At 33.9% G+C, this 17,584-nt stretch overlaps 1 pseudogene; it reads right to left on the bottom strand.

Annotated features, from left to right (window-relative positions):
• Nucleotides 1–13,959: 13,959 nt before the first annotated feature.
• On the bottom strand, nt 13,960–16,611 carry LOC107628572 (VAN3-binding protein-like; annotated as a pseudogene).
• Nucleotides 16,612–17,584: the final 973 nt, after the last annotated feature.

Below are 17,584 nucleotides of genomic sequence, written 5' to 3'. Positions count from 1 at the left end.
TATTACCAATATGACATATTGATGTACAGTTGTAATATTTGGCATGTAGTTATTAGCCCTTAAAAAAAATTGAAATGAAATGGCTCGGAAGAAGAAGGGGGAAGGAGAAAGATGAAAGGGGAAACTGTGAAATTGATGAAGAGAGTTCTCCTTTATCTTATTACCAATATGACATATTGATGTACAGTTGTAATATTTGGCTTGTAGTTATTAGCCCTTAAAAAAATTGAAATGAAATAGCTACGAAGAAGAAGGGGGAAGGAGAAAGATGAAAGGGGAAACTGTGAAATTGATGAAGAGAGTTCCCCTCTATCTTATTACCAATATGACAGATTGATGTGCAGTTGTAATATTTGGCTTGTAGTTATTATTTCTTAAAAAAAATTGAAATGAAATGGCTCAGAAGAAGAAGGGGGAAGGAGAAAGATGAAAGGGGAAACTGTGAAATTGATAAAGAGAGTTCTCCTATATCTTATTACCAATATGACATATAGATGTACATTTGTAATATTTGGCTTATAGTTATTAGCCCTTAAAAAAATTGAAATGAAATGGCTCGGAAGAAGAAGGGGGAAGGAGAAAGATGAAAGGGAAAATTGTGAAATTGATGAAGAGAGTTCTCCTCTATCTTATTACCAATATGACAGATTGATGTGCAGTTGTAATATTTGGCTTTTAGTTATTAGCCCTTAAAAAAATTGAAATGAAATGGCTCGGAAGAAGAAGGGGGAAGGAGAAAGATGAAAGCGGAAACTGTGAAATTGATGAAGATAGTTCTCCTATATCTTATTACCAATATGACATATTGATGTACAGTTGTAATATTTGGCTTGGAGTTATTAGCCCTTAAAAAAATTGAAATGAAATGGCTCGGAAGAAGAAGGGGTAAGGAGAAAGATGAAAGGGAAAACTGTGAAATTGATGTACAGTTGTAATATTTGGCTTGAAGTTATTAGCCCTTAAAAAAAATTGAAATGAAATGGCTCGGAAGAAGAAGGGGGAAGGAGAAAGATGAAAGGGGAAACTGTGAAATTGATGAAGAGAGTTCTCCTCTATTTTATTACCAATATGACATATTGATGTACAGTTGTAATATTTGGCTTGTAGTTATTAGCCCTTAAAAAAAATTGAAATGAAATGGCTCGGAAGAAGAAGGGGGAAGGAGAAAGATGAAAGGGGAAACTGTGAAATTGATGAAGAGAGTTCTCCTTTATCTTATTACCAATATGACATATTGATGTACAGTTGTAATATTTGGCTTGTAGTTATTAGCCCTTAAAAAAATTGAAATGAAATAGCTACGAAGAAGAAGGGGGAAGGAGAAAGATGAAAGGGGAAACTGTGAAATTGATGAAGAGAGTTCCCCTCTATCTTATTACCAATATGACAGATTGATGTGCAGTTGTAATATTTGGCTTGTAGTTATTATTTCTTAAAAAAAATTGAAATGAAATGGCTCGGAAGAAGAAGGGGGAAGGAGAAAGATGAAAGGGGAAACTGTGAAATTGATAAAGAGAGTTCTCCTATATCTTATTACCAATATGACATATAGATGTACATTTGTAATATTTGGCTTATAGTTAATAGCCCTTAAAAAAATTGAAATGAAATGGCTCGGAAGAAGAAGGGGGAAGGAGAAAGATGAAAGGGGAAACTGTGAAATTGATGAAGAGAGTTCTCCTATATCTTATTACCAATATGACATATTGATGTACAGTTGTAATATTTGGCTTGTAGTTATTAGCCCTTAAAAAAATTGAAATGAAATGGCTCGGAAGAAGAAGGGGATGGAGAAAGATGAAAGGGGAAACTATGAAATTGATGAAGAGAGTTGTCCTCTATCTTATTACCAATGTGACATATTGATGTACATACAGTTGTAATATTTGGCTTGTAGTTAGTAGCCCTTAAAAAAATTGAAATAAAATGGCTCGGAAGAAGAAGGGGGAAGGAGAAAGATGAAAGGGGAAATTGTGAAATTGATGTAGAGAGTTCTCCTCTATCTTATTACCAATATGACATATTGATGTATAGTTGTAATATTTGGCTTGTAGTTATTAGCCCTTAAAAAAATTGAAATGAAATGGCTCGGAAGAAGAAGGGGGAAGTAGAAAGATGAAAGGGGAAACTGTGAAATTGATGAAGAGGGTTCTCCTCTATCTTATTACCAATATGACATATTGATATACAGTTGTAATATTTGGCTTGTAGCTATTATTCTTTAAAAAAAATTGAAATGAAATGGCTCGAAAGAAGAAGGGGGAAGAAGAAAGATGAAAGGGGAAACTGTGAAATTGATGTAGAGAGTTCTCCTCTATCTTATTACCAATATGACATATTGATGTACAGTTGTAATATTTGGCTTGTAGTTATTAGCCCTTAAAAAAATTGAAATGGGATAGCTCCGAAGAAGAAGGGGGAAGGAGAAAGATGAAAGGGGAAACTGTGAAATTGATGAAGAGAGTTCCCCTCTATCTTATTACCAATATGACATATTGATGTACAGTTGTAATATTTGGCTTGTAGTTATTAGCCCTTAAAAAAATTGAAATGAAATGGCTTGGAAGAAGAAGGGGATGGAGAAAGATGAAAGGGGAAACTGTGAAATTGATGAAGAGAGTTCTCCTATATCTTATTACCAATATGACATATTGATGTACAGTTGTAATATTTGGCTTGTAGTTATTAGCCCTTAAAAAAATTAAAATAAAATGGCTCGGAAGAAGAAGGGGGAAGGAGAAAGATGAAAAAGGAAACTGTGAAATTGATGAAGATAGTTCTCCTCTTATTACCAATATGACATATTGATGTACAGTTGTAATATTTGGCTTGTAGTTATTAGCCCTTAAAAAAATTGAAATAAAATGGCTCGGAAGAAGAAGGGGTAAGGAGAAAGATGAAAGAAGAAACTGTGAAATTGATGAAGGGAGTTCTCCTCTATCTTATTACCAATATGACATATTGATGTACAGTTGTAATATTTGGCTTGTAGTTATTAGCCCTTAAAAAAATTGAAATGAAATGGCTCGGAAGAAGAAGGGGGAAGGAGAAAGATGAAAGGGAAAACTGTGAAATTGATGAAGAGAGTTCTCCTCTATTTTATTACCAATATGACATATTGATGTGCAGCTGTAATATTTGGCTTGTAGTTATTAGCCCTTAAAAAAAATTGAAATGAAATGGCTCGGCAGAAGAAGGGGGAAGGAGAAAGATGAAAGGGAAACTGTGAAATTGATGAAGAGAGTTCTCCTATATCTTATTACCAATAAGACATATTGATGTACAGTTGTAATATTTGGCTTGTAGTTATTAGCCCTTAAAAAATTGAAATGAAATGGCTCGGAAGAAGAAGGGGGAAGGAGAAAGATGAAAGGGAAAACTGTGAAATTGATGAAGAGAGTTCTCCTATATCTTATTACCAATATGACATATTGATGTACAGTTGTAATATTTGGCTTGTAGTTATTAGCCCTTAAAAAAATTGAAATGAAATGGCTCGGAAGAAGAAGGGGTAAGGAGAAAGATGAAAGGGAAAACTGTGAAATTGATGTACAGTTGTAATATTTGGCTTGAAGTTATTAGCCCTTAAAAAAAATTGAAATGAAATGGCTCGGAAGAAGAAGGGGGAAGGAGAAAGATGAAAGGGGAAACTGTGAAATTGATGAAGAGAGTTCTCCTTTATCTTATTACCAATATGACATATTGATGTACAGTTGTAATATTTGGCTTGTAGTTATTAGCCCTTAAAAAATTAAAATGAAATAGCTCGGAAGAAGAAGGGGGAAGGAGAAAGATGAAAGGGAAAATTGTGAAATTGATGAAGAGAGTTCTCCTCTATCTTATTACCAATATGACATATTGATGTACAGTTGTAATATTTGGCTTGTAGTTATTAGCTGTTAAAAAAATTGAAATGAAATAGCTACGAAGAAGAAGGGGGAAGGAGAAAGATGAAAGGGGAAACTGTGAAATTGATGAAGAGAGTTCCCCTCTATCTTATTACCAATATGACAGATTGATGTGCAGTTGTAATATTTGGCTTGTAGTTATTATTTCTTAAAAAAAATTGAAATGAAATGGCTCGGAAGAAGAAGGGGGAAGGAGAAAGATGAAAGGGGAAACTGTGAAATTGATGAAGAGAGTTCTCCTATATCTTATTACCAATATGACATATAGATGTACAGTTGTAATATTTGGCTTGTAGTTATTAGCCCCTAAAAAAATTGAAATGAAATGGCTCGGAAGAAGAAGGGGGAAGGAGAAAGATGAAAGGGGAAACTGTGAAATTGATGAAGAGAGTTCTCCTATATCTTATTACCAATATGACATATTGATGTACAGTTGTAATATTTGGCTTGTAGTTATTAGCCCTTAAAAAAATTGAAATGAAATGGCTCGGAAGAAGAAGGGGATGGAGGAAGATGAAAGGGGAAACTGTGAAATTGATGAAGAGAGTTCCCCTCTATCTTATTACCAATATGACATATTGATGTACAGTTGTAATATTTGGCTTGTAGTTATTAGCCCTTAAAAAAAATTGAAATGAAATGACTCGGAAGAAGAAGGGGTAAGGAGAAAGATGAAAGGGAAAACTGTAAAATTGATGAAGGGAGTTCTCCTCTATCTTATTACCAATATGACATATTGATGTACTGTTGTAATATTTGGCTTGTAGTTATTAGCCCTTAAAAAAATTGAAATGAAATGGCTCGGAAGAATAAGGGGGAAGGAGAAAGATGAAAGGGAAAACTGTGAATTTGATGAAGAGAGTTCTCCTATATCTTATTACCAATATGACATATTGATATACAGTTGTAATATTTGACTTGTAGTTATTATTCCTTAAAAAAATTGAAATAAAATGGCTCGGAAGAAGAAGGGGGAAGGAGAAAGACGAAAGGAAAAACTGTGAAATTGATGAAGAGAGTTCTCCTCTATCTTATTACCAATATGACATATTGATGTACAATTTTAATATTTGGCTTGTAGTTATTAGCCCTTAAAAAAATTGAAATGAAATGTCTCGGAAGAAGAAGGGGAAAGGAGAAAGATGAAAGGGGAAACTGTGAAATTGATGAAGAGAGTTCTCCTATATCTTATTACCAATTTGACATATTGATGTACAGTTGTAATATTTGGCTTGTAGTTATTAGCCCTTAAAAAAATTGAAATAAAATGGCTCGGAAGAAGAAGGGGGAAGGAGAAAGACGAAAGGGAAAACTGTGAAATTGATGAAGAGAGTTGTCCTCTATCTTATTGCCAATATGACATATTGATGTACATACAGTTGTAATATTTGGCTTGTAGTTATTAGCCCTTAAAAAAAATTGAAATGAAATGGCTCGGAAGAAGAAGGGGGAAGGAGAAAGATGAAAGGGGAAACTGTGAAATTGATGAAGAGAGTTCTCTTCTATTTTATTATCAATATGACATATTGATGTACAGTAGTAATATTTGGCTTGTAGTTATTAGCCCTTAAAAAAATTGAAATAAAATGGCTCGGAAGAAGAAGGGGGAAGGAGAAAGATGAAAGGGGAAACTGTGAAATTGATGAAGAGAGTTCTCCTCTATCTTACTACCAATATGACATATTGATGTACAGTTGAAATATTTGACTTGTAGTTATTAGCCCTAAAAAAAATTGAAATGAAATGGCTCGGAAGAAGAAGGGGGAAGGAGAAAGATGAAAGGGAAAACTGTGAAATTGATGAAGAGAGTTCTCGTCTATCTTATTACCAATATGACATATTGATGTACAGTTGTAATATTTGGCTTGTAGTTATTAGCCCTTAAAAAAATTGAAATAAAATGGCTTGGAAGAAGAAGGGGGAAGGAGAAAGTTGAAAGGGGAAACTGTGAAATTGATGAAGAGAGTTGTCCTCTATCTTATTACCAATATGACATATTGATGTACATACAGTTGTAATATTTGGCTCGTAGTTATTAGCCCTTAAAAAAATTGAAATGAAATGGCTCGGAAGAAGAAGGGGGAAGGAGAAAGATGAAAGGAGAAATTGTGAAATTGATGAAGAGAGTTCTCCTCTATCTTATTACCAATATGACATATTGATGTATAGTTGTAATATTTGGCTTGTAGTTATTATCTCTTAAAAAAATTGAAATGAAATGGCTCGGAAGAAGAAGGGGGAAGTAGAAAGATGAAAGGGGAAACTGTGAAATTGATGAAGAGAGTTCTCCTCTATCTTATTACCAATATTACATATTGATGTACAGTTGTAACATTTGGCTTTTAGCTATTATTTCTTAAAAAAAAATTGAAATGAAATGGCTCGGAAGAAGAAGGGGGAAGGAGAAAGATGAAAGGGGAAACTGTGAAATTGACGAAGAGAGTTCTCCTTTATCTTATTACCAATATGACATATTGATGTACAGTTGTAATATTTGGCTTGTAGTTATTAGCCCTTAAAAAAATTGAAATGAAATAGCTCGGAAGAAGAAGGGGGAAGGAGAAAGATGAAAGGGAAAATTGTGAAATTGATGAAGAGAGTTGTCCTCTATCTTATTACCAATATGACAGATTGATGTGCAGTTGTAATATTTGGCTTTTAGTTATTAGCCCTTAAAAAAATTGAAATGAAATGTCTCGGAAGAAGAAGGGGGAAGGAGAAAGATGAAAGGGGAAACTGTGAAATTGATAAAGAGAGTTCTCCTATATCTTATTACCAATATGACATATTGATGTACAGTTGTAATATTTGGCTTGTAGTTATTAGCCCTTAAAAAAATTGAAATGAAATGGCTCGGAAGAAGAAGGGGGAAGGAGAAAGATGAAAGGGAAAACTGTGAAATTGATGAAGAGAGTTCTCCTATATCTTATTACCAATATGACATATTGATGTACAGTTGTAATATTTGGCTTGTAGTTATTAGCCCTTAAAAAAATTGAAATGAAATGGCTCGGAAGAAGAAGGGGGAAGGAGAAAGATGAAAGGGGAAACTGTGAAATTGATGAAGAGAGTTCTCTTCTATTTTATTACCAATATGACATATTGATGTACAGTAGTAATATTTGGATTGTAGTTATTAGCCCTTAAAAAAATAGAAATGAAATGACTCGGAAGAAGAAGGGGGAAGGAGAAAGATGAAAGGAGAAACTGTGAAATTGATGAAGAGAGTTCTCCTCTATCTTATTACCAATATGACATATTGATGTACTGTTGTATTATTTGACTTGTAGTTATTAGTCCTAAAAAAAATTGAAATGAAATGACTCGGAAGAAGAAGGGGGAAGGAGAAAGATGAAAGGGAAAACTGTGAAATTGATGAAGAGAGTTCTCGTCTATCTTATTACCAATATGACATATTGATGTACAGTTGTAATATTTGGCTTGTAGTTATTAGCCCTTAAAAAAATTGAAATAAAATGGCTTGGAAGAAGAAGGGGGAAGGAGAAAGATGAAAGGGGAAACTGTGAAATTGATGAAGAGAGTTGTCCTCTATCTTATTACCAATATGACATATTGATGTACATACAGTTGTAATATTTGGCTTGTAGTTATTAGCCCTTAAAAAAATTGAAATGAAATGGCTCGGAAGATGAAGGGGAAAGGAGGAAGATGAAAGGGAAAATTGTGAAATTGATGAAGAGAGTTCTCCTCTATCTTATTACCAATATGACATATTGATGTATAGTTGTAATATTTGGCTTGTAGTTATTATCCCTTAAAAAAATTGAAATGAAATGGCTCGGAAGAAGAAGGGGGACGTAGAAAGATGAAAGGAGAAACTGTGAAATTGATGAAGAGAGTTCTCCTCTATCTTATTACGAATATGACTTATTGATGTACAGTTGTAATATCTGGATTGTAGCTATTATTTCTTAAAAAAAAATTGAAATGAAATGGCTCGGAAGAAGAAGGTGGAAGGAGAAAGATGAAAGGGAAAACTGTGAAATTGACGAAGAGAGTTCTCCTTTATCTTATTACCAATATGACATATTGATGTACAGTTGTAATATTTGGCTTGTAGTTATTAGCCCTTTAAAAAATTGAAATGAAATAGCTCGGAAGAAGAAGGGGGTAGGAGAAAGATGAAAGGAAAATTTGTGAAATTGATGAAGAGAGTTCTCCTCTATCTTATTACCAATACTACAGATTGATGTGCAGTTGTAATATTTGGCTTGTAGTTATTAGCCCTTAAAAAAATTGAAATGAAATGTCTCGGAAGAAGAAGGGGGAAGGAGAAAGATGAAAGGGGAAACTGTGAAATTGACGAAGAGAGTTCTCCTTTATCTTATTACCAATATGACATATTGATGTACAGTTGTAATATTTGGCTTGTAGTTATTAGCCCTTAAAAAAATTGAAATGAAATAGCTCGGAAGAAGAAGGGGGAAGGAGAAAGATGAAAGGGAAAATTGTGAAATTGATGAAGAGAGTTCTCCTCTATCTTATTACCAATATGACAGATTGATGTGCAGTTGTAATATTTGGCTTGTAGTTACTAGCCCTTAAAAAAATTGAAATGAAATGGCTCGGAAGAAGAAGGGGGAAGGAGAAAGATGAAAGGAAAAACTGTGAAATTGATGAAGAGAGTTCTCCTATATCTTATTACCAATATGACATATTGATGTACAGTTGTAATATTTGGCTTGTAGTTATTAGCCCTTAAAAAAATTGAAATGAAATGGCTCGGAAGAAGAAGGGGGAAGGAGAAAGATGAAAGGAAAAACTGTGAAATTGATGAAGAGAGTTCTCCTATATCTTATTACCAATATGACATATTGATGTACAGTTGTAATATTTGGCTTGTAGTTATTAGCCCTTAAAAATTTGAAATGAAATGGCTCGGAAGAAGAAGGGGGAAGGAGAAAGATGAAAGGGAAAACTGTGAAATTGATGAAGATAGTTCTCCTATATCTTATTACCAATATGACATATTGATGTACAGTTGTAATATTTGGCTTGTAGTTATTAGCCCTTAAAAAAATTGAAATGAAATGGCCCGGAAGAAGAAGGGGTAAGGAGAAAGATGAAAGGGAAAACTGTGAAATTGATGTACAGTTGTAATATTTGGCTTGAAGATATTAGTCCTTAAAAAAAATTGAAATGAAATGGCTCGGAAGAAGAAGGGGGAAGGAGAAAGATGAAAGGGGAAACTGTGAAATTGATGAAGAGAGTTCTCCTCTATTTTATTACCAATATGACATATTGATGTACAGTTGTAATATTTGGCATGTAGTTATTAGCCCTTAAAAAAAATTGAAATGAAATGGCTCGGAAGAAGAAGGGGGAAGGAGAAAGATGAAAGGGAAAACTGTGAAATTGATGAAGAGAGTTCTCCTATATCTTATTACCAATATGACATATTGATGTACAGTTGTAATATTTGGCTTGTAGTTATTAGCCCTTAAAAAAATTGAAATGAAATGGCTCGGAAGAAGAAGGGGAAAGGAGAAAGATGAAAGGAAAAACTGTGAAATTGATGAAGAGAGTTCTCCTCTATCTTATTACCAATATGACATATTGATGTACTGTCGTAATATTTGGCTTGTAGTTATTAGCGCTTAAAAAAATTGAAATGAAATGGCTCGGAAGAAGAGGGGGGAAGGAGAAAGATGAAAGCGGAAACTCTGAAATTGATGAAGAGAGTTCTCCTCTATCTTATTACCAATATGACATATTGATGTACAGTTGTAATATTTGGCTTGTAGTTATTAGCCCTTAAAAAAAATTGAAATGAAATGGCTCGGAAGAAGAAGGGAGAAGGAGAAAGATGAAAGGAGAAACTGCTAAATTGATGAGGAGAGTTCTCCTCTATTTTATTACCAATATGACATATTGATGCATAGTTATAATATTTGGCTTGTAGTTATTAGCCCTTAAAAAAAATTGAAATGAAATGGCTCGGAAGAAGAAGGTTGAAGGAAAAAGATGAAAGGGAAAACTGTGAAATTGATGAAGAGAGTTCTCCTCTATCGTATTACCAATATGACATATTGATGTACAGTTGTAATATTTGGCTTGTAGTTATTAGCCCTTAAAAAAATTGAAATGAAATGGTTCGGAAGAAGAAGGGGGAAGGAGAAAGATGAAAGGAAAAACTGTGAAATTGATGAAGAGAGTTCTCCTCTATCTTATTACCAATATGACATATTGATGTACTGTTGTAATATTTGACTTGTAGTTAGTAGCGCTTAAAAAAATTGAAATGAAATGGTTCGGAAGAAGAAGGGGGAAGGAGAAAGATGAAACGGAAAACTGTGAAATTGATGAAGAGATTTCTCCTCTATCTCATTACCAATATGATATATTGATGTACAGTTGTAATATTTGGCTTGTAGTTATTATTCGTTAAAAAAATTGAAATGAAATGTTTCGGAAAAAGAAGGGGGAAGGAGAAAGATGAAAGGGAAAACTGTGAAATTGATGAAGAGAGTTCTCCTCTATCTTATTACCAATATGACATATTGATGTACAGTTATAATATTTGGTTTGTAGTTATTAGCCCTTAAAAAAATTTAAATGAAATGGCTCCGAAGAAGGGGGAAGGAGAAAGATGAAAGGGAAAACTGTGAAATTGATGAAGAGAGTTCTCCTCTATCTTATTAACAATATGACATATTGATATACAGTTGTAATATTTGGCTTGTAGTTATTATTTCTTAAAAAAAATTGAAATGAAATGGCTCGGAAGAAGAAGGGGGAAGGAGAAAGATGAAAGGAAAAACTGTGAAATTGATGAAGAGAGTTTTCCTCTATCTTATTACCAATATGACATATTGATGTACAGTTATAATATTTGTCTTGTAGTTATTAGCCCTTAAAAAAAATTGAAATGAAATGGCTCGGAAGAAGAAGGGGGAAGGAGAAAGATGAAAGGAGAAAATGTGAAATTGATGAAGAGAGTTCTCCTCTATCTTATTACCAATATGACATATTGATGTACAGTTGTAATATTTGGCTTGTAGTTATTATTCCTTAAAAAAAATTTAAATGAAATGGCTTGGAAGAAGAAGGGGGAAGGAGAAAGATGAAAGGGGAAACTGTGAAATTGATGAAGAGAGTTCTCCTCTATCTTATTACCAATATGACATATTGTTGTACAGTTGTAATATTTGGCTTGTAGTTATTAGCCCTCATAAAAAATTGAAATGAAATGGCTCGGAAGAAGAAGGGGGAAGGAGAAAGATGAAAGGAGAAAATGTGAAATTGATGAAGAGAGTTCTCCTCTATCTTATTACCAATATGACATATTGATGTACAGTTGTAATATTTGGCTTGTAGTTATTATTCCTTAAAAAAAATTTAAATGAAATGGCTCGGAAGAAGAAGGGGGAAGGAGAAAGATGAAAGGGGAAACTGTGAAATTGATGAAGAGAGTTCTCCTCTATCTTATTACCAATATGACATATTGATGTACAGTTGTAATATTTGGCTTGTAGTTATTAGCCCTTATAAAAAATTGAAATGAAATGGCTCGGAAGAAGAAGGGGGAAGGAGAAAGATGAAAGGGAAAACTGTGAAATTGATGAAGAGAGTTCTCCTCTATCTTATTACCAATATGACATATTGATGTACAGTTGTAATATTTGGCTTGTAGTTATTAGCCCTTAAAAAGAATTGAAATGAAATGGCTCGGAAGAAGAAGGGGGAAGAAGAAAGATGAAAGGGGAAACTGTGAAATTGATGAAGAGAGTTCTCCTCTATCTTATTACCAATATGACATATTGATGTACAGTTGTAATATTTGGCTTGTAGTTATTAGCCCTTTAAAAAAATTGAAATGAAATGGCTCGGAAGAAGAAGGGGGAAGGAGAAAGATGAAAGGGAAAACTGTGAAATTGATGAAGAGAGTTCTCCTCTATCTTATTACCAATATGACATATTGATGTACAGTTGTAATATTTGGCTTGTAGTTATTAGCCCTTAAAAAAAATTGAAATGAAATGGCTCGGAAGAAGAAGGTTGAAGGAAAAAGATGAAAGGGAAAACTGTGAAATTGATGAAGAGAGTTCTCCTCTATCGTATTACCAATATGACATATTGATGTACAGTTGTAATATTTGGCTTGTAGTTATTTGTCCTTAAAAAAAATTGAAATGAAATGGCTCGGAAGAAGAAGGGGGAAGGAGAAAGATGAAAGGGGAAACTGTGAAATTGATGAAGAGAGTTCTCCTCTATCTTATTACCAATATGACATATTGATGTACAGTTGTAATATTTGGCTTGTAGTTATTAGCCCTTAAAAAAATTGAAATAAAATGGCTCAGAAGAAGAAGGGGGAAAGAGAAAGATGAAAGGGAAAACTGTGAAATTGATGAAGAGAGTTCTCCTCTATCTTATTACCAATATGACATATTGATGTACAGTTGTAATATTTGGCTTGTAGTTATTAGCCCTTAAAAAAAATTGAAATGAAATGGCTCGGAAGAAGAAGGTTGAAGGAAAAAGATGAAAGGGAAAACTGTGAAATTGATGAAGAGAGTTCTCCTCTATCGTATTACCAATATGACATATTGATGTACAGTTGTAATATTTGGCTTGTAGTTATTAGCCCTTAAAAAAATTGAAATGAAATAGCTCGGAAGAAGAAGGGGGAAGGAGAAAGAAGAAAGGGGAAACTGTGAAATTGATGAAGAGAGTTCTCCTTTATCTTATTACCAATATGACATATTGATGTACAGTTGTAATATTTGGCTTGTAGTTATTTGCCCTTAAAAAAATTGAAATGAAATGGCTCGGAGGAAGAAGGGGGATGGAGAAAGATGAAAGGAGAAACTGTGAAATTAATGAAGAGAGTTCTCCTCTATCTTATTACCAATATGACATATTGATGTACAGTTGTAATATTTGGCTTGTAGTTATTAGCCCTTAAAAAAAATTGAAGTGAAATGGCTCGGAAGAAGAAGGGGGAAGGAGAAAGATGAAAGGGGAAATTGTGAAATTGATGAAGAGAGTTTTTCTCTATCTTATTACCGATATGACATATTGATGTACAGTTGTAATATTTGGCTTGTAGTTATTAGCCCTTAAAAAAATTGAAATGAAATGGCTTTAAGATTTAAAAAAAAAAATTTGATCATTCTCAACAAAATAATTTTTAAAAAAAAATCATGACATAAAATTATCAAATGTTAAAAATGAAAACATCTTTTTTTTTAATAATCTTGCAAAAAATTACATTAAAATTTGATCTCTAAAATTTATTTTTCAGAATATATATTTAATATATAATTTTTTATTGTGTTTTTAAATTTTAAATAGATTTATTCATCATTATTTTTTTTCTATTATTTTTTATCAATTATGTGAATTTTTTATATCATTTTAGTCATTTAACTGTATAATTTTGATATAAGAGTTAGTTATGCACTACTATTGCAATCAATTAGCTTCATGGTATGCTACATTCCCTCCGTCTTCTTAGTATGCAACACGTCGAAGTGTTGCCTATTGTTTAGAATATACAACACGGTAAAATGTTGCCTATTAATTTGAATTAACTACCTACTAAAGTGTTATCTATCAGATTGATATGCAATCCTTGGAAACATTGCTTATTCTTCTAATTATGCAACCCATATCAATATGCAACTATTGAAAGGTTCTCTTTTTGGCTAAAATAAGGGTTGTTTTTGTAGTGAAAATACAAAAAAAAAACATGTATAATCATTTAATTATTAAATAAATTTGTACACAATAAAATTTAAAAAAGAGATAAATCCTCAGCTGAAATTCTTAAGAATTATAGGAACTTGAGACAAGGCATAGTTACCCAAATAAATAAATAAAAAAAACTCCTACAATTGCACAAATTCAGACAATAGACAATTTTTGCTTAATTTAGAAAGTTCATTTGAGTTAAGTCCTTGCCACAGACGACTATCTACGGTTACACATATGCAAAATGAATTATAATGCATATAATTTGAATTTAGTTCAGTAGTCAGCAGTAACTAGAGACTCAATTAATAGTAATTAGTGTAAGATGCATGGATCAGTTTCCAAATCTGTTTTGTCTTTGTGCAACAATGGAAAGAAGCCTGGAGACCCCTTGAGTCCAGATATCATAGTCCCCTTGATTTCTACACTCAATCTCTACAATTCCCCTTGTATCTGTCTTCAACCCAAAGTATTTCCGCTTTTTGCCATTATCAAGTAGTAGTAAGTCTCTGCAAATATCTAGCATAGCATCTGCAACTTCAAGATTACAAAGAATTTAGTATCTGTTTATGATCAGGATTATCCCCACATATAAGGAAAACAATGTTGTGACTTGTGAAGCCAAAGGTAGCTTACTCTTTTTCTTTTTGGTAATGGATCCTGCAACATGTCTGCTCTTCATTTTCAGCATCACCTGAAAAATTTACAAACCATGATGAACTGAAACAGATAAAGAATCCCATCATCAGGTGTGAATTCTTGAAAGGAAAAAAAATTACCTGGCCTATTTGATGTATGTAAACAAAAACTATTTTCCAGTGAAGATCACCTGCAGTTTTCATCATTATTCATTACTATGTCAAGTCATTTTGCCAACAAAATAAAATTGATTTAATACTAGCAGCAACATTTGTGATTGATGTTGTGTTACCTTTGCGGGTTCGTTTGAGTAATTCACTTCCCTTAGCAAGTAGCTCTTGGCTGCAGACGCCTAGAAAATTTTCTCCATTAAGAATCTCCCCACCATCACTTGTGCTGGTATTGTTGCTATTATTGTTATTGGTAATTGTAGTACCTTTGCCACAAATTCCAATCCTCCCCTGCCTTTCTTTAATGGTGTCACTGCAGCAATGTTCCATACCTCTTTCAATGCTCTTGCCTTCAGGGTAGCTGCTCCTCTTAGAGTTACAAACATTAATAATTAAGATCAGGGTCATCATTACTATCTCTTAGTGTCACACTACCCATGCCAACATGAAAACAAGACACATTTTGTCATATGAAGCGGCTTATTGACAATGCAACTATACTCTTGTTGATTCTTGACAGTGTCATCAAGGAGTGCTACCTGTTGCAGCTGCAGCGGTAAGAGTAGTGATATCATCTTAAGAGCTGACATTGACAGCTGAGCTAACCACAGAAGCTAGGTGATCACTCTCAGCCCCTATTGCCTCAGTAGCCTTGACGCACTGCGCGGCCACCAATGTGGCTGTAGAGGCCACAGCCATGCCAGTCTTGGCCATCCTCTCATCCTTGCTTGGTGCAGATGAAGCAGCCATTGCAGCCGCGATGGCTGCCACAACAGAAGCCACTGCAGCCACTAAGATGGTAGGATGCAACTAAGCGTTGTGAGTTCTTGTTTCTTGTTTCTTCTTCTCCCTCCTGTCTCTGGCCATGCTGGTAAGTCTGTGCAAATATCTAGCACAACAACTGCAAATTCAAGATTACAAAGAGTTTAATATCTATTTATGATCAGGATTATCCCTATATACAAGGAAAACAATGATGTGATTTGTGAAGCCAAAGGTAGCTTACTCTTTCTTTTTGGTAATGGTTCCTGCAACATGTCTGCTCTTCATTTTCAGCATCACCTGAAATTTTTACAAACCATGATGAACTAATACTAATAAAGAATTCCATCATCTGGTGTGAATTCTTGAAAGGAAAAAAAAATTACCTGCCTATATATATAGCAAATTATTGTCTCTTGAAAACTTTACAATGACCAGACAGAAAAAAGAAAGTAAAGACACAATAAAATTCAGTTTCATCTACTAGTTTTTGCCAAGACTAAAGATCTAAGATGAGCATATTGATAATTAAAATATAGGGAAAGAAAAATACAATTAGAAGAAAGAGAAAAAAGCTTAATGAAAAAAAAACTTATTTTTTAAAATTTACCTGTGATTTTGTGTATCTATCTTCAGTGATGTAGCAGAATTCCTGCACATTCGAGGGTTAATTTCCTCATACTTCCTGAACATTGAGAAGTGAAAAAGCAATAATTAATTAATTAATCAATTAATTAGAATTATGAAGTTTGATAAGATATATGATAAAGAAAGGCGTTGAATGAATGCCTACGATGCAATGAGCATGGAGAAAACACCGATAAACTGAAGTACCGAGCATGGAGAAGCAGAGTTTATACATAGGAATTTATCAATGTAAAAAATGGAGAGAAAAAGAATCTCTACTGCACACAACACATCACTAATTGGCTTGCTTTATTTTCATAAAAGTTTAAAGTATAAAAGTTTTTACCACTAACATGAATTTAAGTATACTGAGAGTTGAAGAACTTGTCAAGAAACTCTCTTGAACTTTGCTGAATCTATCAACCCCTTCCTCCTCCCTGAAGAAGTAAGTTTAGTTACGCAGAGAAAAAGAAAAAGTGAAGGTAATTGGAAGCATTGTGAAAAACCTAGTAGTAAATTGATTGAACTGGAAGCATTCTCGGCCAACTCCAACACCTACAATAACTATGAATCTAATGTTAAGTTCCCTAACTTGAGATTCCACCACCAATAATTAAAATTTTCAAGCCCTAAAATTGACATTATTTATTGATTAAAGCACAGGCAGGCGAATACACAATAACAATAAAACATTGCAATGATTAATAGGATCATAATTAATTAAACAGTAATTTCTCATAAAAGAAGAAAAAATTTTATTACCAAAATTTCTCATCAACTTCAGCCATAACAAAGCTGAGTAAAGTAAGGAGCCTATCTGTGATGAAAAGAGCACGGGCACCACGGGAGAGCAGAGCATACCAGCACCCAGCCAGGGACCAAGCAAAACGTCGCAAGTAGAACAAGGCGAGCAAATTGGAATCGAGCAGAGAAAAGTTCAGAAGCTCAAAATGCAGAGCGACTAACACTACGGCGATGCGAGCAATGACGAGTACGAAGGCGCACGAGCAGCAACAAGCACGACGGCGCGCGAGCAGAGACAAGCACGACGGCGACGCTAGCAAAGAGGAAGACAACTTCAGAAGCAACGATGAGAAAATGCAAAGCAGCGACGAGCACGACGGCGATGCGAGCAGAGAGGAACACAACTTCACAAGCAACGATGAGGAAATTGAACAAACGAGGGTAAATCGCGCATCAATAAAATTTCGAAATGGTTGGGGTTAGGCCGTTAGGTTTCTAATTAAAAATAAGGCTACTTGTTTGGGCGCCGTTATTTTCATAAAAAGATCCTTTTTTTATTTTTTAGTATGTTTGATAAATTTTTAGTAGTAAAAGTAAAAGCATTAGAAAAATAAAAAATATTTTTTTTTGAGAAGTTGTAATTTATATTTTTTCTTAAAAGATATTTTTCTCTTGAAAAAAGATATTTTTCATGTAATAAATAAATAAAAAAGTATTTTTATATTTGTTACGGTAGGTAACCAGAGATTAATGGGCTGGATGGCGTTGGTTGGCCCAAGCGTATGAAGGAGGAGGCTTGCAAGTGGATCTACAACTTGGGGACCTCCGTCCGACTTGTGCGCATGGAAGAATGGGGGGTGGTACCTGCAAAGACACTCCAATGCCTAAGTCAGCAAGGGTGTGAGCGGGTCTAGAGAGTATTGGGACTTAGAGATACCTGAGGGGTGTCAGTGTATTTATAGTGGTGAGCCAATAACCACCGCTGAAGTAGTTTCGCCTTTCAAGGGAAATAACCGT

This window comes from Arachis ipaensis, chromosome B2 (genome assembly GCF_059453495.1).
Source record: "Arachis ipaensis isolate K30076 ecotype BB chromosome B2, ASM5945349v1, whole genome shotgun sequence".
NCBI classification, from domain to species: Eukaryota; Viridiplantae; Streptophyta; class Magnoliopsida; order Fabales; family Fabaceae; genus Arachis; species Arachis ipaensis.
Note: the sequence above shows the minus strand (reverse complement) of the source record. Positions and strands in the feature narration are given on the sequence as shown.